Source organism: Myodes glareolus, chromosome 18 (assembly GCF_982192425.1).
Source record: "Myodes glareolus chromosome 18, mMyoGla1.1, whole genome shotgun sequence".
NCBI classification, from domain to species: domain Eukaryota; kingdom Metazoa; phylum Chordata; class Mammalia; order Rodentia; family Cricetidae; genus Myodes; species Myodes glareolus.
Window position 1 is genome coordinate 8,307,961 of NC_142043.1, and position 16,867 is coordinate 8,324,827.

The 16,867-nt window shown below is 47.6% G+C and overlaps 1 protein-coding gene across 6 annotated transcripts in view; it reads left to right on the plus strand.

Moving 5' to 3' along the window:
* Positions 1 to 16,867, plus strand: part of Daam2 (dishevelled associated activator of morphogenesis 2) — a 110,777-nt gene that overhangs the window by 44,153 nt on the left and 49,757 nt on the right. Inside the window, exon 1 of one of the 6 annotated variants that reach the window (XM_087897902.1) lies at positions 9,550 to 9,707. The exons of the other annotated variants lie outside the window; for them this stretch is intronic. The gene's annotated coding sequence lies outside the window, so the exon portion shown is untranslated. Of the gene's footprint in view, positions 1 to 9,549; positions 9,708 to 16,867 lie in introns of those variants that run through there. 6 annotated transcript variants of the gene reach the window in all.

Genomic DNA, 16,867 nt, shown 5'->3' on the forward strand with positions numbered 1-16,867 from the left:
CAGGTCGTCCCACTGCTGTCTCCTTACCATGGACAACTCCTGGCCCAGGGTTGAGCCATCCTAGAGGACTGTGGAATGCAGGGTGCCAGGGGACCATTACTGAGTTTTATCTATTTCCTTTTCATCTACAGAGATGTCTCTTGGTTGCATCTCCTCCTGGGTCATCCAGGGTAAGGGATGGATGCTTGGGGAAGTTGACAGACTAGAACTTTCTGAGAAGTTAGAGACATGAAAAGCCCCTGGTGGGAGTGGTAGGTTTTGTGACTCGGTCATTAGAGGCTCCTTTGCCCATGGACTCTCAGCCTCCCCAGGCCAGCAGGGCCAGGGGCTTTAGGATTGATGGAAGCTAGTGTTTAAACCAGACCCTCTGCTATCTTCCCTCTTCTGAGCAGATACAAAGTGATACTGGAGGGGAACAGACCTGCCTCTGTAGCCCTTTGGTTCAGGCAGCCCAGCTGAACTGGAGGGAAAGCAGGCCGCCTGGGAATAGCTGGGAAGCATGGCCAGACCTTCGTTCTACATCCTCCAAGGCCAGGATGTGGCGTGGGACCCGGGCAGGCAGAAGTTCCCACCGTTCAGCTTGCTCAGCTGAAGAGCTCCTAAACACTCAGGCCCAGGCAGCTTTCTCAGCAGGAGAGGAGGAGAGATTCTAGCTGCCTGGGTCAAAACCACATCACGACCAAAACGGCTCTGCAGTCACACACCTCTGACATTTTTCTTCCACCTGGACAGCTGCCAGGGGCCCCGCAGCCCAGCCTTGCCTTGCTGTGAAGTGAGAAGAGTCAGGGGTTAAGCTTTTCAGGCCCTGCCTAAGTCATCCTAACTCTGGCTGTCTCCAGTTAGCCATCAACTGCTCAGCACATAACAAGGACTTGAGCAACCAAATTACACATGAAGCAATTTTATAGTTGCTTCATCCGTGTGTGGTAGAGACATCAGATGCGTTAACAGGGGTGTGTGCAGTGGCATCACTGTCTGCGTTTAGATAGTTGCCCAGTTAAGATTCATGTATTTATCTGTATTTCAAGGGGCCTGTTATGCATTAGGCAATAAATCTACTCACTTCAGATAGCAAAGAAAGCTAGAAAAATACCCCTTGAAGGTTCTATGTACAGAGACTCATGCCTGGGTATTCACTGACATCCATGGCTAGGCTGGATCAGGTTGGGTCCCTGAAGAGAGATGATAGATGCATAAAATGCATCATTTTTCATATGGCAATTGAGTGTGTGGAAAATGGAGAGATAAGAAACTAAGGGTATTTGTCACTTTTCTCATTGCTATGACAAAATGGTCAACATAATCAACTTAAGGAAGGAAAGGTCTATCTTGGCTCCTGATGTGGGAGGTCCTTCTGTATATTTGTTGCTTTTATTGGTTGATGAATGAAGCTGTTTGGCCAATGACTTAGCAGAGCAAAGCCAGGCAGGAAATCTGAACAGAGGCATAGAAAGAGAATGGGTGGAATCAGGGAGATGCCATGTAGCCGTCGAAAGAGAAAGATGCCAGAACTTTACCTTTAAGCCACAGCCTCGTGGCGATGCATAAATGAATAGAAATGGGTTAACTTTAGATCTAAGAGCTAACCAGGACTATGCCTGAGCCTTTGGGCAAGCAGTATTATAATTAATGAAGTTTCTGTGTGATTATCCAGGTCTGGGCAGCTGAGAAATGAAAGGACAGTCTCTGCTTCCAGGTACCAAGTTTCAAAGAGACTTTAATCCCTCATAGCAGGGAAGTCATGGTGGAGGGGATATCAACAGCTAGATGGTCACAGAGCTGTCTGTTCATATGGTGCTGGACAGGATGCAGAGAAAGGCTGTCACTGGAAGCGAGTGGGTATCATCTTAAAAACCTGTCCCTAATTACCAACTTCCGCCATCACGGTGCAGCTGGCAAAGGCCCTACAACTTTTCAAATATCACCAAGGGTATTCTTGTCAGAGTCACTGCCAGACTCAAATCTAGGCATTGAGGCATGGGGAGGTAAACTGGCTCGTCAAACACGGTGTCACAAATAAGGAGTACCATTGGGAGCAGAATGCAAGAATGCAGGTCATCTGCCCTCACCCCCGTTCTACCTTCTTATATGTGCTCCCTGCTAAGCCACTGGGGGACTCAGTAGGTAGGAGACTCCCAAGACACCACCTAGACGGTGGCTGTGGGGTAGCAGAATTGATACTGATGTCCACTGATGCAGGGCTGTGGGGTAGCAGAATTGATACTGATGTCCACTGATGCAGGGCTGTGGGGTAGCAGAATTGATACTGATGTTGATACTGATGACCACTGATGCAGGGCTGTGGGGTAGCAGAATTAATACTGATGTCCACTGATGCAGGGCTGTGGGGTAGCAGAATTGATACTGATGTCCACTGATGCAGGGCTGTGGGGTAGCAGAATTGATACTGATGTCCACTGATGCAGGGCTGTGGGGTAGCAGAACTGATACTGATGTTGATACTGATGACCACTGATGCAGGGCTGTGGGGTGGCAGAACTGATACTGACCCCTGGTGCCTGACTGGACGCTCACTGGCACTCACCAATGCATTGGAAAGGGTGGGTCCCTGGATGTTTGTAGGTGGACCTGACAGCTGCAGCTGAGGAAGCTGAGGGCTTCCTGGTATATCCAGGACTGTGCACATCTATCTGTGCACGCTCTGCTCCTAGCGCTGTTCTGGGAGGCGAGGGCTAGAGATGGCAATCCCAGCACGTCACTTCCTTACCTGCTACTGCCTTGCTTTGGGCAGAGCAACGCTTTCCTGGGGCAGGATATCTCTAAGTGGTGTTTGCGTGCCTGGTAGTGGGATTTCCTCCACGTATTTTGTGCGTGCAATAGGGAGGGCGGGAAGATTTGGCTGCGAAGTTTGGATGGCTCCAGAGGGTGGCTTAGTCAGCAAAGTGCTTGTCTAGGTTCAGTCCCCAGAACCTGTGTGAAAACAAAAACTAACACTTGGCATGGGACCATGTGTTTATAATCCCAGCCCTAGGGAAGTGGAGATAGGTAAATCCCTGGGGTTTCAGGCTGGCCAGCCTAGACTGTTTAGCAAGCTCCAGGCCAGTGAGCGACTCTGCCAAGAAAACAAAAAGATAGAGGTACCTGAGAAATGACAGTCAAAGATGGCCTCAGCCTACACACATGCACATTGCAATGCACACATGCAAACTCATCTTAACAGACATGAACACAGCACATACACATATATGGACATGTGTGTGCATACATACACAGAAGACTTGCAGAACATGAAAAAGAGCCCCTTTCTACTAGGAGTGCATGAGTGCCCATAGACTGGAATTTGCTCCCAGAGGGGAAGGGCTCTGTATGTCATTGTATCAGAATCTTTACTGTGCATCCCTGGTCCAGACAACTGTGTATGGATGAAGGCTTCAACAGGAGGAGGTGGGGATAAGCATCAAGCCAAATGATGAAATGAGGGAAGGCAGAGATTGTCAAAGATGGCAGAGAAAGTGCTGTGGTCCGGTGATGGGAAGGAGGCTCCTGCTGCTCTCTTGATCCGGGAGGTTCTAACCAGCATAACACCACTGAGTCAGGATGGCGATCTGTTGAGGAAAGAGGAACTCGGGAGCAGTGCTGGGAAGTCCTACCAAGACAGGTCTACAGCAAGGGCTTTCTTCCTTCCATTTCACATACTTCGCTCCAGCACTTGGAACTGGAGACATTTCTCAGATTCCTCGAGTCCCCAGGGCAGGGCTAGGAGTGGGGGGGCAGTTTAAACAAATGAGTCTGGACACAGGCATGTGGAGTGTGGTCCAGGGAGCAGGGGAGGAGGGGAAGGAAATTGCAGGGTTGGAGAGAGTGAAGCTCTATTTTGAGGGACTGAATCTGCACTACTCTGCCAGACTGATGGCACAGACCCCTGCCATTCTTTCAAGAGGTTCCTCCTCTGTGTCCCCCAGTGTCAACTCCTGTTCTGGCTCATGTCACGCCACATCCTTGGGGTTTGATGCTTTCTTACTGAGCTATTCTGTCTTTTGCTTGCATTTGGTACATTCTCCAGTCTTCTCTCTTAAAAAAGCAAATCAGTGTATGTGTGTTCATATGTGTTCACGCGTGTGCAGGTGCATGTGTGCGAGTGCATGTATGTGGAGGCCAGGGGACAGCCTTGGATGTTGGCCTTCAGGCATCGTGCACTATCATTTTCGAGACGGGGTCTCTCACAGGTCTGGGAATCACAAAGTGGGCTATGGTGGCTGGTCTGCCATCCCCAGGATCCACCTGTCTCCACCTCTCAGCACTGTGATCCCAAGTGTGTATCACCATGGCTGTTTGCTTTTATGTGGCTTCTGGGGATCAAATGTAGGTCCTTTAAGGAAGACACTCCATCAACTTAACCTTCTCCTTAGCTTTCCTCCATCCTTCTCAAAGAAGCCATCTCCAAACAATGATGCAAAGACCTTCAGTGTATCCATGGTCCTACCATGGGCCAGGTACCGTGGACCAGGTACTAGCCTCCAGACCCCAACTACTTCATTCAAGTCACAAGAACAGGTGAGGTCATTGTCAAGTTGATCTCTAGCTGACACCTGATGAAGCACCCCCAAACAGGATGAGTAAACCAAGAAAACAAGAAACCTCTTAAGTTACCTGGCGGTGGCAAAGCCTCACTCTCTCTACTCCGAGCTATGGAACTTTAAGGTTGGCTGCATTTGAGTCCTCAGGGAGCTTCTACCACGCAGTAGATCTGCCTCTAGGCAGGTTGAAAACCTTCTCCCACCTATGTGGGATCTGCAGGAGGCCTAATTGTTGAGCTCCAGGTAAGGGTACAATGTGCAGGTTTCCTGAGCAATCGCTTCCCTGATGGAACACACGAGTACCCCAACCCTTGTGGGAGGAACCGCCCTGACTTCTTGCTTCCCAAAGAGACCCTTCTTTACTGCTCAGTACTGGTGGTGCCTCAGGGCCACCTGGGGAACTGTGCAGGGGGAAACCTTCATCTTTCATTCTCCAAGCCGTGTGGGCATCTCCGGGGATAGGCCTAGGCTCACATCGAGTGGTCAGGAAAACCTGACTACTCATCCTCTCTCCTCCCAGCCCGTCCTCAGGGAAGAGGCGAGGCATCTGACCCATAACTCTGGAGGAACTGTGAGCCGGTCCTGTTAACTCCCTTTCGCCCTCCTCTTGGATCTTCCGCCTGCAGGGTGGCTGCATCTGTCCAGTCTTGGTGATGAGGTCAAGCGCCTACTCCTGTGCGGAGGCCTACCATTGGTGACTGGGCTTGTGACTTGGCCTTGCCCATTAGGAAATTCAGAAATCTAAAGCCATGGATTCCCAGCTGCTTTCTCAGAACCGTGGCAGCTATTCCAACCTCCATGTGTCGGCTTCTTGGATCCATTTCCTTATTGGCCCTGAACTGGAGCAAGAGCAAGAAATTTACTTGTATGGGCTTCAACCCCACTCCCCCCACACACCATGTACTTTATGGAGCTATTGTTGAATTTAATTAGCTGGCTTGTTCAAGTTGGCTACTTAGTCAGCGGTCAGTAAACACTTCTGCCTGGGATTTATAACCAAGCCCTTTCTGATCTGCATCACACCCTCCCAGGGGAACTGAACTCCTAGCCTCAAACCTCTCCCACCAGCTCAAGCTTGACAGTTAACTCTTCCATTACCACTGAATTCATCACTAAACTTGAGGCCCTTCTGGTAGGGATTCACGAGAGGTGTGTCAGTGAGAATCACATGGATTCCGGGTGGAGTAAACATGGTTGCAGACATGGTGCCACCACCCATGAGCAGTGGAGCCTGGCTGGTTCTCTTTCTGGACCGAGCTTCATCAGGTGTCACTGAGAGCTCACAGTGACAATGACCTTGACGATTTTGATATGAATTGTGATGCCCAAAGCACCAAAAGTGGTACATGACTTATAGGAGGGATAAGGATAAATTAAAGATTATTATTATTATTATTATTATTATTATTATTATTATTATTAAAGATAGCAAGCTTTGCTTTTCTGAACAAGTTCCTGGCTGGCACTACTGCTGGTCACTTTGACATAATCAGATCTACGTGACAACAAAAAGCCGGTAAGCTGTGACTTTAAAGGAAGTGGCTGGTTGACTAGGCTATTTCTAGGGCTGGCCACGGTACCTCTGGATTAGGCTGGCCTGGACAGAGTTTTCTGTGTTCCAGCTTGGTGGGCAGCTATTTCAGGTTTCTTGAGTTGAAAAGATTCTTCATAAATGAGACTTTCCAGTTTTAAAATTTGGACAACCCTGACCACACCAGGATGAGTCCCTTGTCCTATTGGCCTCTGCCCAGGCCCTGGGCCTACCTACAGCTTCAGGCTTATTTGATTTGAAGTAGAATCCAAGCATTGCTACTGACTGTACCATTTAGCTGGGGAGGGTTTCATTCACAGTTACAGAAAAGAAGAGGTGAATTGTGGGAAAAGTTGGTATAAATACTGCCACAGAGGATATCAGAGACAGGTCAAAACTAAACTCCTGTGTCCAGATCACTTAGGAAAACCTGGGCCACGAGGTGACTTGGGATGTCCTGCCACTCGAGATCCAGCAGAAAAGTGTAATGAGAGACGAGAGCTTGGGGACCTAGGCGCCCATGTAAGCAGGTAGCTTGCTGTGCAGTTTGTACCTGAAGCCAAGAAGAGATGTGAGAGGGAAAGCTCAGAGCATAAGGTGAGCAGAGCTGCAGCCAGACATGCAATGCTTCACACACCAGTGCCCGAGGTGCTGTGGCAATAGAGTCGTGTCCTCGGTGCCTGAATGCAATGGGACGTTCCACACAGGTGAATGAAGAATTGACAAAGAACACTTGTAGGGAGACATGACTGGCTGTCAACACCAGGTAATCTATAAACACAGAACATGGTGTAGGAGCTTTGGCCAGCTGGTCAAAATCTGTTTGTAACCCCAGTGTAGGGGGTTATGTTCTGTTTAGTTTGATCAAACTTAAAACTGAGGTGCTAGGACCTATGTTGAAGAGTTTCTTGGGCTCCCTATGGAGATGAATGCTGAGCAAGTCAGTTGGTAGAGTGCTTGCCCAACCTACAGGAGACTGTGTCAACCCTCGGCATGCCATAAAACTAGGTAGAAGAGCACACACCAGTCATCTCAGAACCTGGGATGCAGAGGCAGAAGGATCAGAAGCTGAAGGTCATCCTTGACTACATAGCAAGTCTGAGGAAAGCCTGGGCTATGAGACCTCTGTCTGAGAAAAATCAAAGTTTCATTATATGAGAAAGAAATGACACAGAGGCCGTGCCTGTTGCAGAGTAGCAGAGAACAATTAAAGCACTTCCGTGGTTTTGAACCTTGGGCCTGCCAGACCGTCCCCAGAGAGAAGCAAGGGTGATGTAAAGAGAGAGGAGGGCAGAGGTTCGGAGGAGTTCCCAGCTGCATCTGAGATCAGGGAAAGGAGGCTCCTGAGGGATCGCTGGATTTGTCTGAGATACAGAGAGGGAGAAAAGCAGACATCCTGGCCTTGAACCTTGTCTGTGCCCCAGCATGCCTACTAAGTGCCCGGCCCATACCGGGCACTATCTAGTTCCTGCGAAACTGTGGAGATGTTGTTTTTGAATAAGGAATGTTCTGGCTGAGTGAGGGCAGCAGTGATTCAGGAAGCTGTTGATCGGCATGGAGTTGGGTGATATCAGGATCGGGGAGGGCGCAGGGAAAGCACGGGTAGGAAGACTCACTGGGTGCGAGGCAGCAGAATGGGAAGGGCAATGGGGAGGGCTTCCCTGTGGAGATGGACCTGTGGGAAGACACTCTAGGTGGAGGGACGTTTTCTTTGGGGTGGGGGCAGGATCCATCATGGGGACAGGCTCTGGGAGGACAGTGTTTGGGTAGGGGCGGGTTCAAGGGAGGCACCTGGTCTGGGGAGCAGAAGCATCTGCAGAAAGTAGGGAACATGCGTGAACAGGGGACAGATCTGAGAGAAGGGTCTTAGGTGGGGTGACAGATGGAGTAACAGGATGCAAGGAGGTGGATCATCTCTGTGGGGTTTCCAGGATGGATGGATCAACATCCCAAGCACTGCGAAAGGGAGACCCTGTCCGAGGAGAGACTGAGTACGGAGCCTGCAGGCTTGTCAGGGATGAAAAAGGAGTGGTAGAAATGAGATGTTCGTGCAGGGCTTGGAGACCGTGGGTGGGGGCTGGGTTCTAGATGAAATTTCAGCCTCTGTGGAGAAAACTACCTCTTACAACATTTGTGTGCAAGACGCTGGGGGTTGAGGGGTAACGAAGGGTCATGGAGAAGAGTAGTAGGAGCTTCTGCTATCCATGCATTCCGGGGGCTGAGGCAGGAGGATTTAGGATCAGTTTAGGGCCAGTCTAGAGAGTTACATAGTGTTCCAGAACAGGCCGAGCTACAAAGTGAGATCTGGTCTCAGAAACTAAAATTAAAATGGCTCGATAGATGATCCAGTGGTTAAAAGCCCAGGTCGCTCTTGCAGAGGACCCAGGAGCTCAAGTATCATTAGGTTTATAGCCTTGGGTGACTCCAGCTCTAGGGGATCTGCTGCCCTCCTCTGACCTCTATGGGCACTGCGTGCATATGGCACACATACAAGCATGCAGGCAACATATTCATCCACATAAAATAAAATAAATAAAGCAAATAAAAAAACCCTAAAAACTAGATATGAAAGGTTCAGAAATCAAAATGTCCTGAGTTTACCTGGGAATTCTAGGTATGACTTAACTGCGCAAATGTATAAAAGAGCATTCCTTTCTGAGGGTCACTTGACACATCTTGAGAGTGTTTAGCTAAGGTCCACATGCCTTCTAGTGGATACTGCAGAGGAAAAGACCTGGGTTCCTTGGATCTGCCGTGAATCCCTTTCTCTTCTTTGCACACCTGGCTATTTATTCATGAAGAGGGTGCTTTCCCAGGGAATGACAGGTTCTAGAGGCTATTCTCTTGGCACCAGAATCTAGATAGAGCAAAGCTGGTTGTTATAAAAATATTAAATGAATACAAAACAAATCAAATATTGTGATTCTCTATGAACTAGGGTCTCATAAGATTTTGAGGAGAGTGTGGGTAGACTGGGGTGACCAGAAAGGCTACGATTTGGCAAAAGTAGGGATGCATGGAGAGGGGATACATGGAGGGGGGATAGATGGGGTGATAAGCGGGTGGAGGTTGATACTGGGGATGAAAGGTGGGGACCAGAGACCCCCCAGGAGAAGGAACAGAGCGGTTCTTGACTCTCTTTCAAAGTTAAGCTTTTTTCAAGCTTTTATTACTTACCTAATTGTAGAATGAGGAAGGACACACAGTCTTTGTCCTGGCTTAATGTATTGCTACTTAATACCTCATCTTATCATGGACAGTGTTGGGAATCTACTGAACGTAGCTATTCACTAGCTCTTATCGAGTTCCTGCCTCAGGGGCGAAGTCCCTGCCCTCCAGTTCTGGAGCAGTAAGTGGGTCACTGTGAAGAGAAGTGTGGAGGAGGGAGGCCAGGGAGGGAGGAGAGATCAGGGTGCTCGGGGCCAGTCCTTGAATCCCATATCATGGCCGCTGGGTCAGGAAGCCACCCAGATTAAAGTAACGTATCTGCCTCCAGTCCTGCCCATCCAGGGACTGTGGGTAACATTTTTGGAAACACACAGGGAGTGGCTGGCCTGGTCTGCACTTCCTGGGAATCGTGTTCGAGTTGGCCACTGTAGAGACGGGAACGACCAGTTTCCTGGTTTGCAGGACCCAGGGTAAGACAAAAATGTAGGGTTTCTTGTTTTAAACATATTAAGAGTTTCAAGACTGTGGCAGGAGGATGTAGATCTAGACGGTACCCAGCTGGCATGCCCTGCAGACCAGATCACTTGGACCTCTCTGGGACCATGTGTGGTGAGATAATGCGGCCGGATGGCGGCCTACAGCTGGGGCTCTGAGCCAGGCTGCTGTCTGAAAAGCCAGGTTCTATTCTGAGTGCTGGGATGGGGAGATGGTGAGGAGACTGGATGGACATGCATATTTTAGGTAGTGCCGTGGCTCTGGGGACCCTTCTGCTTTGACTAGGGCTGCCGTTTATACCCTCTGATCTATGCGCAGTGGAAAGGTTGTTTCTGAGCTTTGGAATTAGTCAACGAGAGGGCTGCATGCTTTCTGACTGCAATCGGGCAAGTTTCCGGTCTTCTCTGAGCCTTCATTTCCTTGTACATAAAAGAAATGTGTCTGGCCTGGGAGCACAGGCTTGTGATCTCAGCTACTATGGAAGCTGGGGCAGGCGGATCAAGGGAGCACAGGCCTGTGATCCCAGCTCTTATGGAGGCTAGGGCGGGCAAATTGTGCATTTGAGTTAGGCCTGAGCTACACAGGGAGATCAAGTATAGTCGGGGCAACTTATCAAGACCCTGTTTCAAAACTTAGTTTCTTTTCTCAATACTGAAGAGGGTATTCAGAGGTAGAAGTGTACTCAGCTTTGCAAGGCCCCAGGGTTAGTCCACAATATCTAAAAAATAAAAATGGACTTCAAATCATGTTTATGGGATGTTGAGATGATTAAATGCAACTGTAACTAGAAAAGTAGATTTCAGGGTTGGTGGTGTGGGCTGAGACAGGAGTCTATCAAGGTCAAGGCCTAACTGAGCTGCAGAGTAAGCTCACAGCCAGCCTGGGTAATGGAGGTCTGTCCCCAAATAAACAATGAAAATGAGACTGGAGAGGGCTGGGTGCTGGCCTAGTACACTCAACGCTCAGATCTCCAACAAGGTCAAAAACAGAGGAGGAGGGCGGGAGCCAGGCCAGAAAATGGGGGAGAGAGGGAGAAAGGAACAAGGTTCATGAACCCAGTCATGCTCTCAATATCCACTAGTACCCTTTGAGATATGTGTTGGTGTTTTGTTCTGTTTTGTTTAGGTGTGGAGCTTTGGAACTGTTTAGGATGCATAATTGTCATCAATTTATTTCTTCTATCTCAGGTTCTCAGAAGCAGCTGATTTCCCATAGCAGAGGCAGGGCAGTGTGATACACACCCAGGAGTGTCCAGATACATGTGTTGGACACACACTGCACATACTCACACATCATACATACACACACACACACCACACACACACATATATACCACACATACACACATCACATACACACCACACACACACATACAATATGTGTACCACACACACACCATACATATACACTACACACACACCACACCACATATACACCACACATACACATACAATATGTGCACTACACACACACCATACATATACACTACACACACACCACACCACATATACACCACACATACACATACAATATGTGCACTACACACACAGAAACATACAATATGTGCACCACACACCACACCATACTATAAACATGCTACACACACACACACACACACACCCTATGCACATGCTCCACAACCATGTTGAAACTGTATAGAATCCGATGTTGCGTGTTAGGAACAAGCCCTCCTTTGGGCATCACTGCTGATTTCAGTCAGTCAGGCAGGCATCCTGACGTCCCTCGGCTGCTGGGAGACAAGATAATGACTGTGAACTCAGGCTTTGGCCCCGCCATGCCAGCACCCATTCTCTGGTCTCTGCTCCCAAGCCATCATGTGGCTCATAGGAAGCTGAAGCAAAGACTCCCTGGTCCCCACAGACACAGCCCCTAAACACCATGCCTGGGCAGCTCCTTCCAGGCTGAGCGAGGGCTGCTCTTCAGAGCTGCAGATGGCGCCTCTGCTCACGTGCTGAGAGCTGGCTGTTCTTTTTCTGCTTAGGCTTGAAACTCAAAGCAGTCATGGCATACTTCTTGAAGAGTGACATATCCAACCATGCATGCATATGATTACCCCAACACACCACACAGTACTTCTACATATACACCATTACTCAGGTCCTGCACACCTTGCTCAGATATGTACACTAACATAGCACATGCACAAGCCACATATATCCCTAAACACTCATGAATGCTTGGACATATAAAGCTCAATGCATAATACAGCTATATACAGACACAAATCACACATACATAATACTTAGACAAACACACAAATCATACTTGCACAGATGATATACCTATGTACTATCTACATATACACACCACACACATGTATGTACCACCTAAACATGTATACCACACATGTACATTTACCTTCTAACACATACTCCACCCATATACCATCTACACTACACAAACACATATATGCCATTGTCACAATATAACATACAAATATATACCATTTACACACCAAACACACATGTCACTTCAACATATATACCACATATGCACATGTGTCACCTACATACACACTTTACACATTTACCATACATTCATATAAACCATCTTTAACGTATATCATACACACACATATTATCTACACATATATACAACTAAACAATATACCACACATGCACATTGATCTACACATCTACTCCATATGTGCACATATGCCCTCTACACACCACACATAAACACAAACCATCTAAGTTTATACAACTACACACATATAATCTTTCAGTATATACCATAAAAATTTATGCCATTTACACATTTTCATACCACACATGTACATATGCTATCTATACACAACACATATGCACATGTTGTCTACACACACATGCATATACACTATCTACACACACCACACATGCAAATATACCATCTATACAAGACACATTTACCATACATACACCATCTACACACATTACACATGCATATATACCATCTATATACCATACAGGTACACACACCACATATGCACACTACACATATCATATATACCATCCACACATATACACACACCACACAGATGTACACTACAATCACATATTCTATCTACATATATAATCTACATGCATATTTAATATATACATAGACTACACATACTTTGTACATGTGCCATTTTCCCACAGGACATATACATATATAGCATCTAGTGCACCTATAGATAACACACTATTTACATATATTATCCACATGCACATATACTATTTATATATACACCTTAAAAGCACATTTAACATTCATACATTCCACATCCATATATCATCTACACACACTCTACATGCACTTTTACTATTCACATATGCCATACAGATCTTTGCTATAAAGATGGTGCATGATTGACAGATGAGACTGTATGAACAAGCTGAGGAGGTAATGAAGGACCGCCCTGTAGGTGCCATTTTTGTTTATCTTCCCGTATGTAGATCAGCATCTTTTCCTGTCCTTTGATCCCTGCCCTCCGTACCCTACTCTGTCTCCAATAGCTGAGGTTCGTAACACTCCATGATATTTATGTCATTATTGTACAGTGGATCCATCTTGCCAGGCTACTTGTTATTGCAGCGCACAGTGTTCTGTGTGGCTGGGTAAGACTGATCGTATCCTTCTCCAGTAGTGTGGATAGCTTCTCAGCACCAGGAAAGTTAGCCAGCAAGGGTGGGTCTTCCAGGTCAGCACCAGCTGAAGTTCTCCACGTTCTATGGCTCACGGGTGTATGTCTTCAGCAGTAGGGTCTTCTGGCAAGTTCTAGAGGATAATCAAGAGATTTGGCAACACCTGGTAATGCTTGGGGTCTGTGGAGCCTCATCAGCCAACATCTCCAGAAAAGGTAACCCATACTGCTGGGACTTTTAGTTGTTAGCCTGTGGTGTCTAGTGAAATTATGACCCTTTTATGGGATAATCCCACTTCATGTCTCTGTCTGTGTGTGCACAAATGTTCATATGTATATAACACACACACACACACACACACACACACTTCATACCACTTTTCTAAAGGGTTGTTAGTGTTAGTCATCCCTCCTATGCTCCTCCTCTACCCTACCCACCCATCCCCCAACACATTTGACTTTTTCCAAGGTCACTGTGAAGTTGGCCCAAGACCTCAGAGTCACCAGAACAACTCACAGGAAACAGAGAAGCCCAAGTTAGAAGTTCTGAATCTGTTACATGTTTGAGAAAGCCCTGAACTGATCATGACTCAGGATACTGGGCAGGAACTCTGAGGTTTGGTGGTGCCGAGCAGATCTGGGTCGGAATCCTCCCTGTGCTGTCAACTGGCTGTAGACTTTCTGCCATATCCTGGCTCTCTTGGAACCACAGTTTTGTTGTTGCTGTTTGTTCCTTAATCACTTCTTTTTGTGTGGGAGTCCAGATACACACACAGATGTCATGCACATGTGTGTATAGAAGCCAGATGTCAACCTGGAATGGTGTTCCTTCAGGGCTCTCCACCCTGCCTTGTAGATCCCTCCGTAGCCTGGAGGTTACCAGTTTGACAAGCCAGTAGCCCAGTGAGTGCCAGGCTCTACCTGTCTCCCTGTCTCAGTGTTAGGATTACAAGTGCAGGCTTCCATGCATGGCTTCTCATGTTGGTCCTGGGAAATAGAATCAGTTTCCTATACAAGTACATCAAGTGAAAAAAAAAAAAAAACAAGTGCATCAAGTGTTTTGTGAACTACCCATCTCTCTAATCCCTTAATTATGTCTTTCCAATGATGCCATTGACCTTGGGTCTTTACTGGTATAAAATGTAGATCCATTCCAGTGCCTTTCATGTCATCAAATCTGAAGTATTATCATTATTCTGTCTTTAATTAAGACCAAGAAATAAATAATGCTGATGGGAGCCTTTGAAGTTCTAGGATGCAAGCTGTGCAGTGTGGAGTGATGAGGGGTCAGGGTCAGGGTTAGAGTGGACCAAATGGGAACAGATTCGAGACATAGGAAGTCCTTCCTGCCTGACTCAGGGTGGAATGTGGGGAGCTGGGATGCTCAGAATAGGGGAGTCCCTTGGGAAACCTTTGAGAAGAGATGGAGCCAGATAGTGAGAAAGGTTGGGGGTTGTAGAGTCCTTAGAGATCTTCAGTCAAAGGCAGCTGTTAGGTTGAGTGTGCTAGGTCTCAGAGAGAGGGACACTATGAGACACCATGACCGCTGACCCTCAAGTATAGTGACAGAACTGGGACCAGCCCCATTCTCAGAGTATGGGGAAATTAAGGCAGTGGGGGTGGGGCCTGGAAGAGACTCTTACAGCTCATAGAAGGTGTTGACCCCATGGCTTTGTGTCCCTACAGGAAGAGGGAAGAATGTGGGGGACAAGATGCTGCAGTACTGGGGAGGCTTCTGTGGAGAGAAAAGTGGGTCATGCTGGAGGTAGGCTCAGCCCCTCTGGCCTGAGCTAAGTCACTGGGCTTCCTTCTGTTCTTGTTTTCTGCCCCCCCTCCCCGTGGCTTTTCAGTTCTGCTCCTCTCCTTAAAGGGACTTAACACAACACACTGTTCTGGCCTCCTCACCTTCCCACTCCCGGCCCACACTCAGTCACTGACTTCTGCTTTCCTTTCTTTTTCTTTTTAAATTTCGATTGATTGATTGATTGATTGATTGATTGATTGATTGATTTGGGTTGCAATGTTGGGAATTGAATCTGGAGTCTCATGAATGTTAGGCAAGCATTCTACCACTGAACTGTATCCCCAACTCTATTTGTGGTGTGTACATCTGTGTGTGTGTGAGTGTGTGTGTTTGTATGTGTGTGTGTGTGTATGCATGTGCATGCACACGGAAGGCAACCTCAGGTATTGTTTATCCATCTTCTTATCTTTTTGGACATATAATCTCTTACCGGCCTGGAACTTCCCGAGTAGGATAAACTGACTAGCCAGCAAACCAGCAAACCCCACTGGTCCTCCTGTCTCCTTGTACCCCAGCTCTGGGATCACACAAACATCTATGTCTGACATTTTTTCACATCGATTCTGGGGACTGAAGTCGGGTCCTCATGCTTGCAAGAGAAACCTTTACCAGCTGAGCCATCTCCCTAGACTCCAGCCCTGGTTTGATTAATGCATAATCATTATGTATACCTGGGGAGTGCAAGGCAATGTGTCAATACAGACTCGTTTTATGTAAGATCAAATCAGGGTAATTAGCCTATCTGTCACCTCAAAACCCCATCAGCTCTTCATTTATTTTTCTAAATAGAGGGAGTTTGGAATGCAAGAAAAGGCCAGTTCCTTGATCTCAATTTCTCAGTTTCTGAAACTAAATCCAGGTGACTTCTGAACTCCAGTAGGCAATTCTTGTATGGCTGGACCTAAGCATCCCATTGGTGGAATGTGTTTCTGGGCAGGTCCAGTCTCGTATGTGGTGACCCTGAGGCCATGTTGGTCTCCCCCTACTGAGAACCCAGGTTCCCCATCCCTTTATGTCCATGACCTTGTTCACCCCTCACAGAACGCCTGCGGAAGACTCAGTGATTATGTCAGTATCTCAGAGAAGGCCCCTGAGTTCCTAGCTAGGAGATATCCTTAAGGTCACCACCAGCCAGAAAAAGCAAAGTCAGGGGTCAAAGTTCATGATGCCTGACTTCCAGACCTCTGCTCCTGGCACTGCCAGCAAGTGGCTGGAACTGAGAAAGCAGATGGGCAGAGGTATAAGCAATCGCTGCACCTATCTTCTCAGAAAGAAAGTATCACGTGAGATAATGTCACAAAGTTACTGACCAGCCAGAGCAGTGGTGGTTGTGAGCAGCTGGTGTAAACCTGTGCCAGCTTGGTCGTCTTAGCTCATATTCCTGATTTGGCAAGGCCTGGTAGGAGTGGGAGAGCAGAGGAGGCTGAGGAGACTGCAGATACAAGGGGTGAAGGCAAGAAGAGAGGGCCACAAGTCCTCTGGGCATCAGTCTGACCCTCCTAGAGTTCCACCAAGCTACTAACCTGGCCTCATTGCCTTCGCATCTGAAAGCTTCCTTATGTCTCTCCACTCAACCCGAGAGGTCTTGCTCAGCGGCTCCTCTGGATTCATCACCATTACCTCTCTGCCCTCAGATGGGAGCCTGACAAAGCCTGCACTCAGACGCTAGGACCTTGTCTCACCCACTCTGGTGCTTAACATTGGCC